The sequence below is a fragment of the Ammospiza caudacuta genome, chromosome Z, assembly GCF_027887145.1.
Source record: "Ammospiza caudacuta isolate bAmmCau1 chromosome Z, bAmmCau1.pri, whole genome shotgun sequence".
Taxonomy (NCBI): Eukaryota; Metazoa; Chordata; class Aves; order Passeriformes; family Passerellidae; genus Ammospiza; species Ammospiza caudacuta.
Window position 1 is genome coordinate 50,155,425 of NC_080632.1, and position 20,537 is coordinate 50,175,961.

Consider the following 20,537-nt stretch of genomic DNA (forward strand, 5'->3'; position numbering starts at 1 on the left):
CATGGATAATTATGGTCTTCAATTTTGATTTTTTCCTCTGCTTTTGTATGAGAGGGTTTAATCTTTTTTCCACACTGATGAACTTACACTCTGGAGTCTGTTGATACAACTCACAAAACAGAACATTTGGAACAATTTTTAATGATCAACAAAATATACTGAGGAGAAATTTAGTATCAATGTGTTTAGTGCTGTAGATAGTCAGTAAGTGCACCGGAAGAGGCACTTGGGGAGATTTTAGGAGCACTTTGAATGGAACAAGTAGCATTAATCCCTAGTGTTCAAGAGCACTGAGATCTATTTTCATATCAACATAAGGTCTAGCACTCTTGAATAGGCTTCCTGCCCATCAGAACCATTATGTATAATGCCTCTTGAGACTTGATGTTTTTTTGACAAATCTTCATTTGCCTGCAAGAGATGATGCTTTGCATCTTCAGCCAGAATAGACAAGTTTTTCAGAGGTAGATTTTAGAATAATGATTTTTAAAACTGTGAAGAATTTTGTTTCATACCCAATTGTGTAAATAAGTCCTGGGAGGGAAACGGGTTATCATTACATAAAGTTAATAAAGGGAAAAAATTATCTGAAAAATTGGAAACCACAGATTACCACTGACTGTGGTCATACCTTACAAAAAACCTGCTAGTTTAAAGTAAATTGATGTAAGAATAGCTTTTTCAGGAGAGAACATGTGATCATTTAGCCAATGTCATGTCTCCAAAACTTTTATTACTGCATTATCCTTCTGCAAGTGGATATTCTGGGTCTCTCCTTGAACACACAAAAAATTTTACAGTCTGCAATAGTGTCTGCAGAGTTCCATGGTTCTGCCAACTGTGTGGAGATTTTTGTTCCTTTGTCTGCTTTGAACCTTACTCCTGCCATCTTCATTTGATGATTCCTCCCTATTTACTTTATATGCAAAAGATATTGTCAAAAGTGATCCAATTCACTGGCTTTCACTGGCTTTGCCTGGGTATGAAGAAAAAACTTTCCATTAATTTACATTTACTTCTATTTCTTGAAGTCTGACAAATCAAGGAGTAAATGTAGATGAGTATTTAAAATTCATCTACAGGCCCCAGTTTACAGAGTTCAGTAATGCAGAACTCTGCTCAGAACTGATAGACCTATGAAACTGTTTGATTATCCAGTAAAAAGTAATACTTCCAGTCCTCAGAACTAATACTACATTAAGAATGTAACTGGTACAATTTGCATGAAAATAGTGCCCTGCAGAAACATTTCTTTCATTCAATTTCTGTTTATTTTTAAAACAAGAACTTCAGTTCAGATTTAAAACTTTTTCCCATAGCAATTTCAATAGCTAATATTCTGCATATTCTGGAGAGAAGGTATTTCAGTACATGTGTTCAAGGGCCTTGTATTCAGCCTCACTCTGAGTGCCTCTGTAACCCTTTGCCTAATATAACACCTGGCTCCTGATTTATACATGTTTTGTTTTTATAATTTTTGCAGTTAATCATGACAGCACGAGGGACTTTTCACCAAGATAGATTTTCTGAGGCACAGAATTTGATTAATGCAAAAAGAGCTGCTTGTAAATAGGAATCAGCAACATAATCTGTGTTAGAAGAAGTTTAACTATTCTTTAAAAATAAACTTGTGATTTTGATTGCCTTATCATAAATATAGCTCCAGATTTTTTATACGGACCACTAGGTTCCTATCACTATTTATGAATAGACTGCCTTGTTTACCATTTAAAGTTAATTCCTAAAGTTATGTTAGTATACAGAATGCATCTGTACAGAACTGTTTTAGTAAATTAAGTTTAGAATTGTTAATACAATATGATTTTTCTACAGAGTGCTAAGGATATAAAACCTTTTCTTTTAAATAAAGAAGTGGTAAGGATACCAAATAACAAGATCAATTTATAGTCTATTTGAAAGACATGCTCACTGGAAATGGATTTCTTCCTCATGAAGTAGGACTATCTGTCTTGAATATTATGAAATAGAAAAGCAAATTAAATTCCTTGCTGAAGTGCTTTCAGCAGGCTGAAATCCGTGTCTGGAATCTGTTGCACAGTAAATCCTTGTAGCCCAGAATATTATAGTGAAACTGTCCAAAATTTTTAAATTATTCTTTTAAATCAGTGTAGACAAAACCAAACAGAATTACTTCATAAAATGAAATAATTACTATGCATAGATTGTTTGTTGTACCTTTTTGTTTGGGAAATCCTTTTGTGATTGTGATATGTCTCATGCTGAGAAGCCACATTCCATTCCTAATATTGGGAGATCCAATACTTATATCACTTATACTGCAGTGCATGACTATAAACTAAAATACTTTAAAAAAAAAGTCCTGAAATGTTCATAGACACTGACTCTGTGTGTCATTTCCCTCCTTCCCACATTTGCCCTGTATGAACATATCCCTCATAGAAACCACTGCAGCAAGGTTTTTAAAGGACTTGCAAGTCAAATCTCTAATGTATACTGTTCTTCCTGGAAAAAAAAAGGGAAATAAGAAATTTCCAAATGCTAGGAATTTGTTTCTCTTCTATTTGTCCTTCTGTCTTCAAAATATTAAGTGAGTTTGGTTAATTTCTGTTTTGAGTATTGGGTTAAAAATATGATAGGTTGAAAGGAGATGGAACTCTTTCCATCGCCCCCAATGAGAGGATATTAAATGACATATTCTGTACTGCAACATATTTGGGTTCTGGATCTTAGATTTGTTTCTCAGTGCAGAGAACTGATAGATTATTAATTCTCTTACTGGTCTTATTTTTTAGTTATTGATTTAAAATGGGTAAATTAATTATGTAAGTCATATACAGTTTGGAGATAAGGTTTACCCCTGGTGTGGTAAATAATACTAGAATTTAGAAAAACAAAACAAAACAAAACAAAAAGATTAATGTAGTCCCCTGACTAACTGAGTGGGAATCTTTCTTTCCCTGAGTCTGGAGAATGAAGAGACAGTGAATACTGGGCAAGATTCAGGAAAGGCCAGACAAGCAAAGTTTGTCCAACGACTCACCCACAGAGCCAGAAACATGCGCAGGGTGTTAGCATCTAGAGATTCCTTGCTCAGAGATACGCAGCAGGAAGTGACCCCGACAGTACCTCTAGAGGTTTGCTGCCTGCCAAGAGGTTGAATCCTTGGGATAATGGAAAGGCTGCTGAACCTGCCGACTCATTCTTTTCTTTCTAAGCAGGATTGAATAATGCTGCAACAAGTGGCCCAGAGATAGCAAGAGATAAGTCTCTTGGAACAGTCCCTTGTCTATCATCCTCCTCTGTATTCCCAGCCAGAGAAGGGGATTTGAGAAAAAGGAGATGGATTGAACAGGTGAAAGGCTATCTTAATAGCTGCTGTCATGCTCAAAGTCTTAGCCTCTGTGATCTTTGCACACCTTTGAGAAGCTGGACCTATTTACAGCTGATAGAGCTCAAGTGTCCAAGTGTGAGCGAGAATGTCCTGGGCAATAAACTGTTTGGATGGAGAATTAAATTATATTTAATATGGAAAAATAACGACGTTCTAAGAACTCAAGAAGACCCAAAGGCTGTTGAGGCATTAGGAAGCAACAGGGAAGCCAGTGTGAACTCCTTTGAGGGAATTAGGGTAAGTTCCTCTAAAGAGGGCATGAAGCCAATACTCCTGCCAAATGCTTCTATACCAGGGCATGCAGCATGCAGCATGGGAAACAAACAGGAGGAGCTGGGAGATTCTGCTCAGGTGAAAAACTGTGAGCTGATTACTACCACAGGAACTCAGTGGGATGAGTTCTATGATTGCAGTCCTGTGGTAGATGGCAATAAAGTACTCAGAAGTGGCAGGCAAAGGAAAGGTGAGTGGCTGGTTCTCCATGCTCAAACTGGGATTGCTTGAAGCTCTGTCTGAGGAGGAGAAATACTCAGGTCAAGAGTTTATAGGTGAACAAAACGAACAAAGAAAACTTTGTTTTCTATAAACAGATGTAAAAATGTTGTCAATTATGCCATTATATTGTAATTATTTTGCTTCCTTTTTAGAGTTTATTTATCATAAATGTGAGATATACTCTTTTTTCTTTTCATTTCTTTTTCCATTTTTTCCCGCCTCAAACTGTCATCCACAGCTCTATGCCAAGATATGTTACAGCAATCATGAAGCTCTTCCTTTTCATTTCACTAGGAAGAACAAAAAGGGCAGTGTGGCAGTTGCTCCCCTAAATGCACATTTCCTGCTTCACAGGAGCATCTGATATTCATTGGATCACTGCACTGCTTTGCGCAGCACTACTATTGTTCTAGCTTCAGCATCTATTTCAGGACTGTATTCAATTTTAGAATAAGGGCTAAAAAAAGGAAAAATGTGCAATAAATCAAAGTAGAGCAGTCTTACACATGGTTTACCATCTGATTCTCAGGCACTGTATCCTAATTCAGCACAATTTGCAACCCAGAGTGATATTTTCCTATATGTTATATATCCTAATGGTCTTTGAAAAAGCTGTGTGCTATCAATCTCCAGTTTTTCACCTTAAACATAACAGTAAAAAGTCGTAGCATTTATGTTACTCCGGACCATTCTTGATACATACATATTTGATTGTGAATGTTAAGTTTATTTTGTTCCTTTTTAAATCCTTGCCTAAACTCAGTGGAACAGATTCTGTACTCCCAAGTTTTACGTCAATGTGATTTTCTACAACTTTAGACCTGTCCTTGTTCTGAGGTCAGAATCTGGAGCTTATCCCTTATTGCTACTGATTTCAACTGAGCCAATAATCAGCAGTCTGCAGAGTAAAAATTTTTAGTGATTTTCCATACACATTGACCCAGCTGGTTGTTGAGTCAGATTTGGTAATTTCAACACCTAGTGATTTTATTCCATGTCATTATTAGTATTTGACAGCATTTTTAGACTGGAAATCTTTAAAAACAAAGAAACCAATACAGGCTTAATATGAAAAAATATATTCATAATACAATTAATCACTATTTACATATTCTGTACTTAATCTGAAATATGCGCTACTTATGTAGCAGAACAAGTATAAATAGGCAATCGCTGTTTTAGAGAGTTTGTAATTTAGCATAACACAATGAATAACAGTAATAAGTAGGAAGAGGAAAGGATACACGAGGTATGCAAGAATTATGGTTTTTATGATTAGGTTCCAGAGTTTGAAGACCCCTTTCACAGAACCAAACAGAATAATTTAGACTGGAAAGGACCTCTAAGATCATCAAGTCCAACCTTTGGCTAATCCCCATCTTGTCAACTAGACCACAGCAGTTACTGCCCAGGATAACATACTACTTCGAGTTTAGGTTTAATGCAATATAATAAGTCAGAGTCACTACAGTTTGGTTTCTTGTATCTATTACTGAGATTGGAGTGCTTCAGTGTTAGTAGCTGCTGCTGCAACTTTTGCTAATTTGCTGTTACTCTAAAAAAAGTGGTTTAAACATTGTGACACTGTGTTTCATTATGACATTAGAATAAATGTATGGTAAGAATAGGAAATTATGTTCAAGAATATAATTTCTGAATTTACTATGGATCCAGCTTTAAGCCTAAGCAGTGCAAGAGGAATAAAGACAAAATACAGTCCAGCAGAGGAAAGGCCTTGGGTGTGGCCAGGAACAGGAGCTAATGGCATTCAAAGGGGAGGCTGAGGTTGATGGCCTGGTTTGGTGTAGAGAAGAGAAGGTTCAGACATGGGGAAACACACATCAGACTACCACAGTCTAGAGGGTGATTGTAGAGGGGAGGTAGACTGCTTCTCCTGAGGGGTGCCCAGTAAAACATCAAAAAGCAGCAATAATAAATTGCACCAAGGGATAACTTGTTGGGCAAAAAAGAAAAATCCTTCCTATGGGGTTGTCCACCACTTGCAAGAGCTGTGCACAGAGTCTGGAGCATATCCAAAAACAGGGTGTACTCCAATTCCACCTGAATTTTGTTTCGAAGCCAGCCATGATGGGACAAGGATATTATAATAGATAACCTGTAGATGTGCTCTCCAATTTTTTTGTTTTTCATAAAGATCACAAGTGTGACTTTAACTATTAATTTATTTAAGAAAACAGTGCTTTGCAAACTGTGGGTAGAAGGATATGGGGGGTGTGTGTATCTCACTTCTTAGTCCCCTTCTGATGGCCTGAAGTCACCAAGCAGAATTTCATATCAGAGGCAAAAGTATCTTCCTTTTTTCTTAAGGCTTGTAGTAACTCCTACCCTGTAAGTTGTAGGTAGGTACTGCTTGGGACAGCACTTGAAAGGTGAGGAGGTGAGTAGAGCATGGTAAATTCCTACTGTTTCAGATCACACTGCCTCAGCACTGAGCAAGGGGAAAATGCAGCTAGGTCTTAGCATGTGGGATAGCACCTGGGAAACAGGTGCTGCATGGACTTTAGATAGAAGTGCTTATAATGAAAACACAATTTATTTCTGGGAAGGTTACCACTGTGTTCTTGAAGACAAAGAAGAAGAAAAGCAACCCCATATCAGAAGAGAGTGACACATACAGCATATTTTTCAAAAATGTTTCAACCTATCAGTGAGTTAGGAGTAAAGCTACAGGTGGATCCACTGATCCTGTCACAGCAAAGAGTAAGAAGGGAAAGGCAGACAGCCAGTTTGTGGGCCCAAAAATATCCCAGTATAAGTTGTCCCAGTGCAGCCGAATTCTTCCTGTGGAGGCCCCATCTGTGACACAACCTGGTTCTTCAGTTGTTGCATAACTTATATATAGGGCTGAATCTACCTTGAAAAATGTCAATCCTTGTCCTAGGAGATTTTGACAGGAATAACAAAAAGATAATTACAGCATTTAATGGACTATGGGCTGTATGTCTATTATTTATGTATACTGAATTCTCAAGGACAAGATAAGAAATTATTGTCAATATATGCCCTTAGAAAGAGTACAATAAATTTTCAGTCTTATAAAATTAAATTATAGAAGTAATTTTCTTTATATAAATTTACATTTCAACAACTTTTAGCTCCCAAACTATTTGTAAGTAGCATTTTGTAGAGATTTTAAGATTATGTTATGTTATTCAATGGTAGCACAAAACAACAAGGCTTGTGCTGGAATGCTGTTTTCATGTTTGACGAAGCCTGAAGAACTTAAGCTTTTCTGTCAAGTGCTGAAAGCCAGTTCAATATAGCCCTTAATACCTGCAATGGAGTGAGGAGATGAGGGAATAAAGTTTCTCTTCCTTATCACCACTAGAAAAGATAGTTTTCACAGATAAGTTTGGCAATTTATTTCTTTTACTAACACATTCTATGTGACTAGAAATTGTCAAGATGAGCCTAATAACACTTGATATTCTTGGAAGATTATTGGATACAGAGACTTTCAGCTCTAGTTTACTAGCTAGCACGAATCCAGTCAAGGAGGAGCTAGCTTCAGGGCTGTCTTCAAATGAACATAAGTGTCTAAACTGAGCTGAGCTGACTGTTGGGGATTAAGTGTCAACAGTACAACTTTCGTGTAGCAGAACTCATAACTGTGAGGAGAAGATGATGCGGCTTCTACTTTGCAAACAAAGAAATTAGAAGATAATTTTTTTGGCAGTATGGTTGTCGTCTACAAAGATTATTCCAGGTTCCATTTGGAATGTGTTCTGCTACCCACTTCAATGTTCCTCCCTTGAATGTAGTAACCCTGAATCTGTATAAACAATAACAGGTATCATACAAGTTCCTCCAGCAATGGAAATATGCTACTTTTTTCTCCAGAACAAAAAGTAATAATGGGAAACTTGGATGGTCTTTTGGTTTGTGTTTTCTTTGTTTCCTTGCAAATTGAAAGCATCCTTATTTGGATCAAGTGTAATTAAAAAAAAATAAAAATAGGAAGAGCAGAGTTATCAAATGATGAATGGTATCACAGTGTTCTTGAACAGCAGGTGTCCATAAAAAAGCAAATCATAAATTAAGGACAATACATATGCTTTGATAACGGAATTTTACTTGTAGCAGCTAACATATTTGTAAAAGTAATTTTTATGTTTTTTCATTTATATTTTTCATAGATGTGTGTATGCAGCTAGGCTCATTAATAACACTTAGATGCCCGCGCTGGAGGAATGCACACTAGACATCAGAATATGTATACTGAATATTGCAAATGTGCCTATTGTGTCTTTCCCTGGATTGGTTACCCTAGAAATATATAAATGAGAAATGGCTGCGTTTGTTATTAATCAAGGAATAAAAGTAGGATAATACCATTAATATTGTGTAGGTGAAGTTGAAATAACCTGTGCAGCACTTTTAGAGGAATCCTGTTGCTATCCAGAGTCTGATTAATTGCTCCTGGTTGCTGTTTGCATTTAAATGTGATGATTTTTTATCAGAACAAAACTATTTGTTTTCTTGAAGTGGTGCTAATAGTGATGGAGGGGAGATTGCATTTCTGTATTTCTGCTAAATCTGTCTTTCTTGCATATGTATAATGTCAAAAAACCAGTAGACTAGTATAGCTTATTTAATTTCTTTTAATTTCTTCTGGCTTAACTTGAAATGATGTTGGAGTTTTCTCTTAGTTCAGCAAAGAAAAATAAACTACCAGAAGGGTTCAGAAATATTCCTTTTTTATGGTCCTTTTGCCAGCTTCTGCAGCATCATAGAGAGTGAATCCATCACTACTTACTTCAGTAATATTGAGTGCTTTGGAGGATGGCTAATTCTTCTGTTGCTTCCTTTATGTGAGAATTCAGGAGGGGAAACCATAAAAAAAAATCTTTGAAAATCCTTAAGAAGTCTTGAATTTTTTCACTTTCTTTTTTAATATTGCAACACAAACCCAAACATTTCAGAAATATATGAAAAATGTAATTTTAAAACAATTTATTTTCTGTTCTTCCGTTAGGCAGCAATAGGAGTATCAATTGGTGGTTTACAAACCTATTTTAAATATTTCACTGGATAATATTTTGGTTACTGGGCAGACCTATACAAGTTCTCCTGTTTATGACTGACCTCATGTTTAAACTGTAGTTGACAATTAAGTGCCACACAGATGTTGGCTCACTTCTTGCCATACTCCAGTACTGTGGGGAGGATAATCCGAAAAATATAAGGCCCGTGGGTTGAGAAAATAACAGGTTAGTATTTGAAATAAACTAATACATACTACTAGCAGTAATGAAAGGGGAGATAACAAAGATAGAGGAATAAGACCCCAGATAAACAAGTGACAAGCAAAACAAGGTTTTTGAAACAAGGTCTCACCACTTGCTGACTGATGCTCAGCCTATCCCCCAGCAGTGATTGGCTCCTCCTGGTCAACTCCCCCCAGTTAATAACCAGGCATGATATCCTGTGGTATGGAATATCCCTGTCCAGTTCAGGTCAGCTTCCTTGGCCATGCTGCTACCCAGATTCTTGTGAATCTGCTCAAAGACAGAACACAGGACACTGAAAAGTCCTTGATTCAGGATAAGCATTAATTAGCAACAAAAAAAAGATCAGTGTATTATCACTATTCTCACTATTTTACTGGTAAACACTAAAAACACTATTCTCATATTAATCCCAAAACACAGTAGTTGTACCAGCTACTACAAAGAAAATGCACTCTATAAGTCTATGGATCAGCCCTAAAAATGTGCATTGAGTTCCTTCCATTGAGTGATTTTGGGCTTCTTTAGCAGTCTTTCAAGAAAAATTGAGTACAGTGCTCAAATATTGCATGAAGAAGCCAGTTCTGATTCCATCACTGCTGTGCTAGTCCAGTTTCACCAAAGTTCATCCTTCATTAATCTGCATGATTTTACTGTAATTCTCTTGATCTGTTGGCTAAAAGTGAGGTGAGATCAGATCCCTATATCTGTAGTGGTGGAAAAGGATGCTTGTAGCTCCACGAAATGTGATAATTTATAATATTTTATAGTAATTAATAGAATACAATGTAATTAGTTTGTTATTCTCATCCAAAATCAAATCCCTTTGGGGTATAAAATGGTTTTCCTCATCCTTCTTCATTATCCATGAAGTCTATCCATGTCCTTGCGTGAAAGCAGTTCCACAAAAGGATTTTCCTCTGCTTGAGTCAGGAATAACCCAGACTGGCTTTCTCAGAATATTTTCTAAGAGCACTATGGGAACTCTGTCCCTTACTGCAGTACATAAAAGGTTTGACTGGGCAGGGCCAGCTCACTGACCAATCCCCAGGAGTTGACTAGCCCTGCAGTTTTTACTCAATGAGCATCCCAGCATTTGAAGATCCCACCTCCCACTGCTCTCAGTGTAGTGTTTAAGAGTCCATTACATTGTTTGATTTTGCTGGATGGATGCTGCAAGGCATGCCCATATTTACACTTCAGACATCATTCTCAATAAAAGATGGGCTTTAACTGCATGACTTGCTTAATTGCAGCATGTGTTTTGCATTCATGAGTACCCTGTCAATACTGTCCATGGCTAAGTTCACCTCTCAGCCATGAGCACACACACAGGTTGCATCTCTTCCCTGATGACTCAAAATATCATGGGCTCACCAGCCTAAAAATAATTCAACGTTATGTTGCCAATCCAGATCCACCCAAGATGCTTTAATCCTGGTAGTCTGATTCACCTGTTGGTTATTTCAATATTTTTCAGTGGTCTGGCTCTTGTGTACATGAAGATTCACATAGGCTTTTCATAGGGGCAGGAATATCTTGACACAATGAAGTCCTTTAAAAGTCCTTTATCTCTCTTACCCTCACTACTTTAACTACTAGAAAACTTTTCTTCTCAAGCACACCTCAATTAATTTGGTATTCTTTCCAGTGCACAGACCATGTCACCATTTTGAAAGGAAGTTTGGTTAATATCTTTTTTTTTAATCATCCATTATGAGCAAATTTCCTAAAATATGTCTAATTATACTCCTTATAACACTACTAAAAATGTTCGTAATAATGCATGTTCTCATACAACATGCATTAATTCATCTGCAGTCCAAATATTTTGTAATGTCATGTTTAAAAAGAGAAATAAAATTGATCTGAGTTGCAAACCAGCAGAACACTGGAAATGGTAAATAAAAACTTGACATAGGAAAAATAGTTTTCAAAGCATATTACCTTTTTAAACTATTGCTATTAACCTCTTACACAAAAAAAAAAATGTGTAAACACATAAAAATATAACTCTATTATCACTATTATCACAAACAGGAGTTTGCAAGTTTCAGCCAATATCTTTGATGTTGTCTTTTGGCTAGAATAATATTCTGATCATAGTACAGAGTTATGAATGTTGCACCACAGAAGACCTGACATTTGTTAACAAATCAGAGGGAAATTTGACATAATCTAGTTGGCAGTTAGTTGCCATATGAACACTTACTGCAGCTTTGTTAGCAAATACCTGGATTCAAGTTATTTTTCAAAAAACAATGATAGTGAAGAAGGGCAATATGAAGTGAATTACAAACAATTAGACTAAAAATTCCTGACAGTCAGTAAGAGAAGCATCTAGTCACAGATAAAGTGATTCTAGACAATAATCAGGACAAAATTTCAATATCCTATTGCCATGTATCTGATTTTCTGATAATAAGGAACATAGGAGAGTGCCAGAAAAATATTAAATGGGGAAAGGAAAATGGCAATGAGATAACATTGTCACGGAACCTATTAAAGCAGTAATGTTTTAATGTGAAGCATGTGGACACAGTGTTACCTCTCTTCTGTAACTCTGAAAGTGTCACTAAGGATTGCCAGAGAGACTTCAGTCCATCTGAACAACTGCTGGTTCAAAGAGATGTGATAGACACAGATTAGCTGCTACAGTGTGCTATCTACATTATTTTTCATCAGTCTGGTTAAGAGTCATAAGTAGATGATAGATGTGATTATACTGAGATAATACCAGAACCTAAGCAAAAAGGTCTAATCTTTAATTTAATGATCTTGACTCTTGCACTATTCAGTGAGATGAAATAAATGGTAACTACCAGTTCTGTAGTTAATAATAAATGTGCTTTTCTAGAATAATAATATGTAATTCTCTTCTAAAGGTAATTGCTTATTACAGAAAACTTTACTGAAACTTTTCAGTCTAAAATAGCTCAAAGAGAAAATATCTCAAGAATAACAATAAATAATTGTCATGGTTTGACACTGGCACAATGCCAGTGCCCCCATGAGAATGCCCTCTCCCTGGTGTCTGCTGTGAGATGTGACTAGGAATAAGCAAAGCAGGCTCCAGCTTAGAAATAAAGAAAACTTTATTAGCTAAACTACAAGAAAAGAAAAAAAAAAAAAAAAAAAAAACACAAGGAAAATGAAAAACTTACAAAAGCATTTTCCTCCTCCCCCCCCCACCAAATTTCCCAATGCAATACATTCCCCCAAATCACCAACTCTCAATCTGGCACCACCCTTTAGAATACTCAAATCCTGAGTTCATCAAGAGGAGAGGAGTCCTTCCTGTACCATAGGCTTCCCCATGTGTTTCCATGTCACTCAGCACCGCCCAGAAAGTCCTTTGCCAGCGTGACACCTTCCTTCCATGCCCAGTGGGGAGAGCACTCTGTCCAGCCCCAGGCCTACCACATGGCTGCCCCTCCCCCGCCCAGCAGCAGCAGCTGAACCAGGGAGGGAGATCCCACCTCTTTGCCTTGAAGTCCCAAGAGACCTCCCAGAGAAGCAGCTTTCCTTTTAACCCCTGTGTGTTCTCAGAGGCGTGTCCGAACCTTAGTGGCTACATCAGGTGCCAATATTAAAATCTGAACACCTATTGGTGACCACAGCATATCCCAAAAAAACCCCTACTTTATGTCAATTTCAAACCACGACAATAATGAAAGTCATCCACACGGTTTACATCCATTAGCTGATAAATTTGTTTCTTATAACTCAGGTCATTCATCTCTGGTTTTTCTGTCTACATTATGAAAAAACAAGTGCTTTAAGACTAGGAAATCAAATGTGAAACACTTATTGTCAAATCTTCAGATTAGGCTTGTCTTTAAAAACATGATTTAGAGGAGGACATGCTGCAGTGCATTGATAAAAATAATGAGTGATTTGAAGATGAAATCGGAAATTATAGGCATTTCTAGCCTTGCTGGATTTCCCAATGAGTTCTGAAATTCAAAACTAAAAATTCCCTAGCCCTCATGGATGGGTCTAGCAAGTGGTGGACATCCTCCTGGGAAGTTTCTTCCTTTTGCTCAAGAAGTTATCCTTTGGTGAAATTTATTATTGCTGCCTTCTGACGTTTTACTGAGCACTCCTGGGAAGAACAGTCTACCTCTTCTTCTCTCAAACACTCTCAAGACTGAGAAAGTCTGAAGTGAGTTTCCCCCATGCCTGAGCCTTCTCTTCTCCAGACCAAACCAGCTCACCTACTCCAGCCTCCCCATTGAATACCATTTGTTTCGGTTCCTGGCCACACCAGTGGCCTTTCTTCTGCTAGACTCTCTCCATTTTGTCCTTATTCCTCTTGCACTGGGTAGGCTTAAAGTTGGATCCAGCATATTTCATATCCAGGTCCATGGATATGAAGAGCAAAAGGAAAGAAGAGTAAAATAGTCACTTCCTTCCTTGTGTTCTTTCAGCCTGGAATTTATTTGAAGTCTCTTCCAAGAAACATCAATACCTCATCAATACATCAGTTTTTTCATAAGATAATGCACATTAAAAATGCACTATGTGGAGCAAATATGGAATATATTCAGTAATGCTTACAAAAACATTGTCTTATGTAAGTTGTGATATTCAGTGTTTACTTTAGAGCTGTTAGGAACGGGGAGTTCGTTGTACTTTTGTAACAAAGATATAAAAGAATAGACTAGAAGGGAAAAACAATATCTTTAGCCTGTGACAAAATATCATGAGGATAAACTAAGTACATCTTCCAATAATTGTGACCATTTTTGCAAGCATGACAAATATTTTTCCCATATTACATTAATTATCATAGTAATGTGCAAAATTTGCCAAACAAGATGATCCAGCTAGGCAATCAAGAATTTTTCTGATTTTCCTTTCTAGGATAAAAATAAAAGGTAAGGAAAGTTGTTCAAATACTTTCAATTAATTTCTTTCTTTCAATTAATATCCTCTGGAATTACACCTATTTGGGTAAATGTAAAAACCTATTTCTACCTTTTGAAACACACACCCAGTTTTTCTTATTTTATAATCAGCTCTTAATTTGATACTATGTTATATTATACATTATTTTTACTGCAAGTTAAATATTCTACTTATTTTTTTATTTGAAAAGAATAAACAAATCACTAACTTGCTAACAAAAATAGCATTCTATATATATACTCTATTAAAAGTATACCAAAAAGAGAGTATATGAAATTCTTATCTACTTGCTTTATAGGAGGGACCTGAGATTTAGTTCTTCTTTTTTTTTTTAATGCTGAATCCCAATGCCAAGATTTTTGTGTTTTTTAGAAATTTTGTTGCAGAAATGGGGAATGAAGAATAATACATCCATTAAACACAAAATTTTCATTTTTGGACTCTTTAAAGTCAGTGGTCTAGAACTTTACTTAAGATTATTGTGTATAGTTGTACTTGTCCTGGCTAATATTTACTGTACACAGTAATATTGATACTGAGATGCTTCCAGTGTGCAGCTGCTTCTATGATTAGAAAAAATCCTCAGTTGTCTAAAGTTGATTAAAATAAGGAGTTTACATCCTGGCTTCCAATCAACATCATTGCCAGAAAATTAAAAGCCATCTGGTCTGCAAGACCTGACTGGAATCTTACACTTGAATTGCCTTATCACACCATACAAATTAATTTTTCATTTCTTTCAAGCCCTTCATGGAGAAAATTAAAATTATAAGAAAAATAATATTTTCCTCCACTTCAGAATTCTAATTTCAGTAGAAAATGAGACAATTTATCCTGTATTTTAAAGGATTCATTCTGTGTTCTTAAAGAACATAGAACTTACACGCCTATGTAAAAGTGAGACAGATCTCCGTATCTGTATTAGTAGGAAACAACAGATACTTAGGACATTTATTTAAAGTAAAATAAAATTAGCATCTTTAGGATATTAAAATTTTAACTTTTCTGAAAAAAAATTTAATTTGCTTTGTAGTTACTATACCCACAGTTCAGGTTACAAATACAAATGTTGACTCTAAATCACATCTGTACTGAGCATTAATCCAATATATCTTCACAATTACTCAGTGTGTAATTTTTTTCACTGAGTAACTTGAAAAATAGAATCTATTCTAAGGAAATTTGTAAGCATGGAGTTTCATTAAAATCTTGTTACTGTTTTCTCTCCCTGCTCTTTTTGCCCAAACTTATTTCTAGTAGGCCACTTGACAACATATTCCTAGTGATAACATTTTACTGCATCCATTAATGAAATCCCTCTCCTGTTTAGAGAGAAGGATGTTGGGGGAGTCTGTGTCCAAGGCTTTACAGAAGTCCAGGTAAATGACATTTGTAACCTTTCCCTTGTCCAATGATTTGGTCAGTCCATCACAGAAGGCCACTGGCTTGGTCAGGAAGGACTTTGCCTTGGTGAAGCTGTGCTGGCTGTTCCAAATCACCTCGCTATCCTCCTTAGTGCAGCTTCTAGGAGGATCTGTTCCATCATCTTCCCAAGCAGAGAGGGGAGGCTGACAGCTCAGTAGTTCCCAGGGCACCTTTTCACTCTTTTTAAAGATGGGTGAAACGTTTCCGTTTTCCCAGTCACCTGGGAGTTCTCCTTACTGCCATGATCTCCCAAATATCAGGGAGAGTAGCTTGGCAGCTACATCACACATTTCCCCGAGGACTCTATGATGCATCTCATCAGAGTCACTAAAGACTTATGTACATGTGTTCCCCAGGTGGTCATGAACCTGATCTTACAGTGGGAGAGACTTTGCTTCCCCCATCCCCACCTTGAGGTTAACCCACTCAAGAGGTGTGAGAAGAGATATTGTCAGTTCCACCGCTTCCTCATCCTTTATTTTTACCAATTTGCCAGCCACATTCATCAGAAGTGTATGCTTTTTTGATCTGCCTTTTCTAGCTGTCCCTCATCAAGCTCAGTACCAGCTGTGCCTTTGTCTTGCTGACCCCATCCCTACAACCAGGCAGCATTCCTATACTCTTCCCAGCTGTTTAATCAGCAGGTCCTGACTCATCCATGCCAGTTTCTTCCCCTCCTTTCCTGATTTCTTACTCTGAGTCAAGAGCTGCTGTGGTTTTTGGAAAATGTCTTGGAAGATCTGCCAGCTTATTTCTGCTCCCTTGTCCCTGAGGCAGTTTCCCATGTCATCCTACTGACTAATTCCTTGAGCAGCTGGAGTTTGCTGTCCTAAAATTCAGGGTCCTGACTGTGCTCTTGGCCTGTCCCATATTCCTCAGGACTGCAGATGCAGCAGTGATGCTCACTGCAGCCCTGGCTGCCTCCAGCCTTGACATCACCCATGAGCTCACTGCACTGGCGACCATCAGGTCCAGTGACAGATCCCCTCTGTCAGGGCTCTCCATTACCTGGCTTAGGGTTATCCATGTGCATCCCAGCAGTCCCCTGGATTGCCTACAGCTCACTGTGCTTCTTTTCCAGCAGATGCTGAGGGCTGAAGTGCCCCAGCAGGATGAGGTCTGGTGAGTTCAGTGCCTCCTGTGCTGGCGCAAGAAGGTGTTGTTGTGAACAGGCTCTCCCTGATCAGGCAGCCTCTAACAGACACCATCCACAAGGTTCCCTTTGTTACCTCAGTCTCTGATTCTCACCCATGAAGTTTTGATCTGTTTGTGGCTGTTCTTCAGAGGCAGCCCTTCAATCTCTATTCATTTCTTATGTAGGGGCAACACACAGAGATCCCTGCCTGTCCCTTCTGAACAGCCTATAGCCATCAGTGGCCACACTCATAATGGGATTCATCCCACCATCTTTCACAGATGGCAACTGTTTCATACCCTTTTAGCAGCACAGTGACTTCCAGCTCCTCCTCTTTGTTGTCTACCTGTACCCATTAGTGTAGAGGCACTTCAGCTGTGCTGTTGGCCATGTCACCTTTTCAGAAGAACATGCCTTAACTCCCTGGAAATATTTCAGTTGTGTTCATCTATTGGCTCCTATCACCTCTGGAGTCCTTGGCATACACCTCTGTAAGACAAGCTGTATGCCTAGCACCAGGATTAATTTTATTAAAGTTAAATTATTAATTCTAAGGACCATCAGTTTATAATGAACCATGGCTTAAACCTAAATTCTGCATTGAAGCAACTTGTATGCCAACACAAATTCCCTTCTGCTGATATGTTAATGTTGTGAATAGCAACCTCAGCAAATAGGATGTAAAGAGAAATACTTTTAACTGCTGGCAGCTGTTTCTTCTTTGAATACCTGTCCAAGTGTTTTTTAAATTTGCCAGCTCTGCCATCCAATTTGTCACTACGCTGCCTGCCTGCCTTAGCCTGAACCTTAAAAGCAAGTACCACAAATTCAGCATATTCTACAACTGAAGGAAGACTGAACAAATGTAAATATTTTGCCACAGCATTTCTCTAGGAAGGAGTTCATTTCATCATTTCAGATTCTGGGATGCCTTTTTCCCCCCCTTTCTGCTTCAGATATATATGTTGCTATCTAAAAAGAGAAGCTTCTCAACAAATCCTGTTGATTCTAACCAACAATGCTAAAGATTTTGTGGTGTTATTTTTTTATAAAGATTATATGAATGTGACTGTATAAACTCTCTATATAAAGTCTTTATATATATATATATATAAAGACTATATGAAATAGACAATTTGGGATGGTTTTAAGTCATACATTTTCATTAATTAATGTGGGGAAGTGATGACAGGGCTTTTGAAATATACAAGTGGAATGAACATTTGTGTTGTGCATTGTGCTTGTCTTCAAAATTTATTATTAAGTATTTTTTCATGCTCTCAGACAGCAATGCACCAAAGTTTTTCTCTTTTGCTAAACATGAAAAGATATTTCATCACAGTTAATTGTAAGTGTACAATAAAAACATATTAAATATCATTAAAAACACCACAAAACAATTTGCAAGCAGCTCATATTGGGTAAGAAGAAATTTTCAATGCCGGATATTTTTAGTGCATCAGGTATATATTAAACACATGGGAACACTTACTGAAATATATTTATCTCCACTGGTTAAAGTACTTTCAATGACCTAAATTGTTTGCATTGCATCAGGGAATTTAGGGAGGTTATATTAATTTTAGGGAGGCCATATTATTTTTCAGGTTTAACTTTTTTTTTGGTCAGATAGTTGTGCAAAAGGAAAGTGTATGTTGTGAGTCTTGATGTGTTGCTAATTAGATTAATGATTTTTAGACTGTTGACTGCTTTCTGTGTCTGCAAGTGTGGTCCTGGTCTCAATGCATCTGCTCTAATGATACACTAATTGGTGTGATAGAATTATGTTTATTTCCCATAAAAATTAATTTGCCAGTGAAAAAAACCAAGTAGACACCTCATTCACTTGATAAACATGAACCAGTCTATTTGAAGCTATTTCTTTCTGTAAATCAGGTAATAAAATACCCCAAAGTGTTTAATTTTGAGGGGAAATAATAAAATGTAAGTTTTGTGAGATTCACAGGGCTAAATGGTCTGAGATTTTTGATGGTCTTTGATGTTATTCTATCTGTAGAAAGCTGTTTCATTGTTTTGACTATATTGTTTGTAAACAGTGGTGCTGCTATGCTGAAATAGACATGTTCAGAGTAAGGAATTCATCTACATCACAGAATCCCAGAACAGGTAAGGCCGGAGGGGACCACAAGTGGGTCATCTGGGCCAATCTTCCTGATCAAGCAGGGCTGTCCTAGAGCACATGACACAGGATTGCATCTAGGTGGTTCTGGAGTGGCTCTAGTTGGGGAGACTCCACAACCTCTCTGGGAAATCTGTTCCACTGCCTAGTCATCTGCACAGTAAAGAAGTTCTTCCTCACATTCAAGTGACACTTCTGTGTGTTAGTTTCTGTCCATTGCTTCTTCTGCTATTGCTTAGCACCACCTGGTCCATCCTCTTGACACCCTTCCACCAGACACAGATAGACATTGATCAGGTCCTCTCTCAGGCTCTTCTCAAGGCAGAACAGGCCCAGCTCTCCCAGCCTTTCCCCACAAGAGAGATTCTTAGGTGCCCTTATCATCTTTGTTATCCTTTACTGCATCTTCTTCATGAGTCCCATGTCTCTGTTGTCCTGAGGAGCCCAGAACTGAACACAGCACTCCAGGTGAGGCCTCAGCATGGCTGACTAGAGGGACAGGATCACCTCCCTCCACCTGCTGGCAATGCTCTTCCCAATGCCCCCAGGATACCATTGGCCTTCTTGGCCACCAGGACACACTGCTGGCTCATGGAGAGCTTCTTGTCCACCAGGACCCCCAGGTCCTTCTCCACAGAGCTGCTCCCCAGCAGGGCACCCCCAGCCTGTGCTGTGCTGGGGTTGTTCCTCCCCATGTGCAGGACCCTACACTTGCCCTTGCTGAATTTCACAAGGTTCCTCTCTGCCCACCTCTCCAAGCTGTCGAGGTCCTCTGAAGGGCTGCACAGCCCTCTGGGGCATCAGCCATTGCTCCCAGCTCTGCATCCTCAGCAGACCTGCTCAGGAGGCATCTGTCCCTTCACCCGAGTCACTGGTGAGTAACTTAAACAGTCCTGGGCCTGTATTGAACCCTGGGGAACAGCAGCAGTGACGGCACCCAGCCAGGCCCTGGGCCAGTGAAACATCCAGCCAGGCCCTGGGACAGTGAAACATCCAGCCAGACCCTGGGCCAGTAAAACACCCAGCCAGGCCCTGGGACAGTGAAACATCCAGCCAGACCCTGGGACAGTGAAACATCCAGCCAGACCCTGGGCCAGTGAAACATCCAGCCAGGCCCTGGGACAGTGAAACATCCAGCCAGGCCCTGGGACAGTGAAACATCCAGCCAGGCACTGGGCCAGTAAAATACCCAGCCAGACCCTGGGACAGTGAAACATCCAGCCAGGCCCTGGGACAATGAAACATCCAGCCAGACCCTGGGCCAGTGAAACATCCAGCCAGGCCCTGGGCCAGTGAAACATCCAGCCAGACCCTGGGCCAGTGAAACATCCAGCCAGACCCTGGGACAGTGAAACATCCAGCCAGGCCCTGGGACAGTGACTGCACCCAGCCAGGCCCTGGGCCAGTGAAACATCCAGCCAGGCCCTGGGCCAGTGACTGCACCCAGCCAGACCCTGGGACAGTGAAACATCCAGCCATATCCTGGGCCAGTGATTACAACCCTCTGGGTTCTGCCATTCAGCCAGCTCTCAATCCACTTCACTGTCCACTCATCCAGTCCACAACTCTTGAGTTTTTCTACATGGATGCTGTGAGAGACAGTATCAAAAGCCTTGCTGAAGTCAAGATTCCACTGCTCTCCCCTCCTCCATAGTAGTTGCTCCATCATAAAAGTCAATCAGCTTGGTCAGGCATGATTTATCTGCAGTGAATCCATGCTGGCTATTCCTGATCACCTTGTCATCCACAGGAACTTCCAGGGACTGAGGTGAGGCTGACTGAAACTAGGCCTCTCTGTCCTTCTTCTTG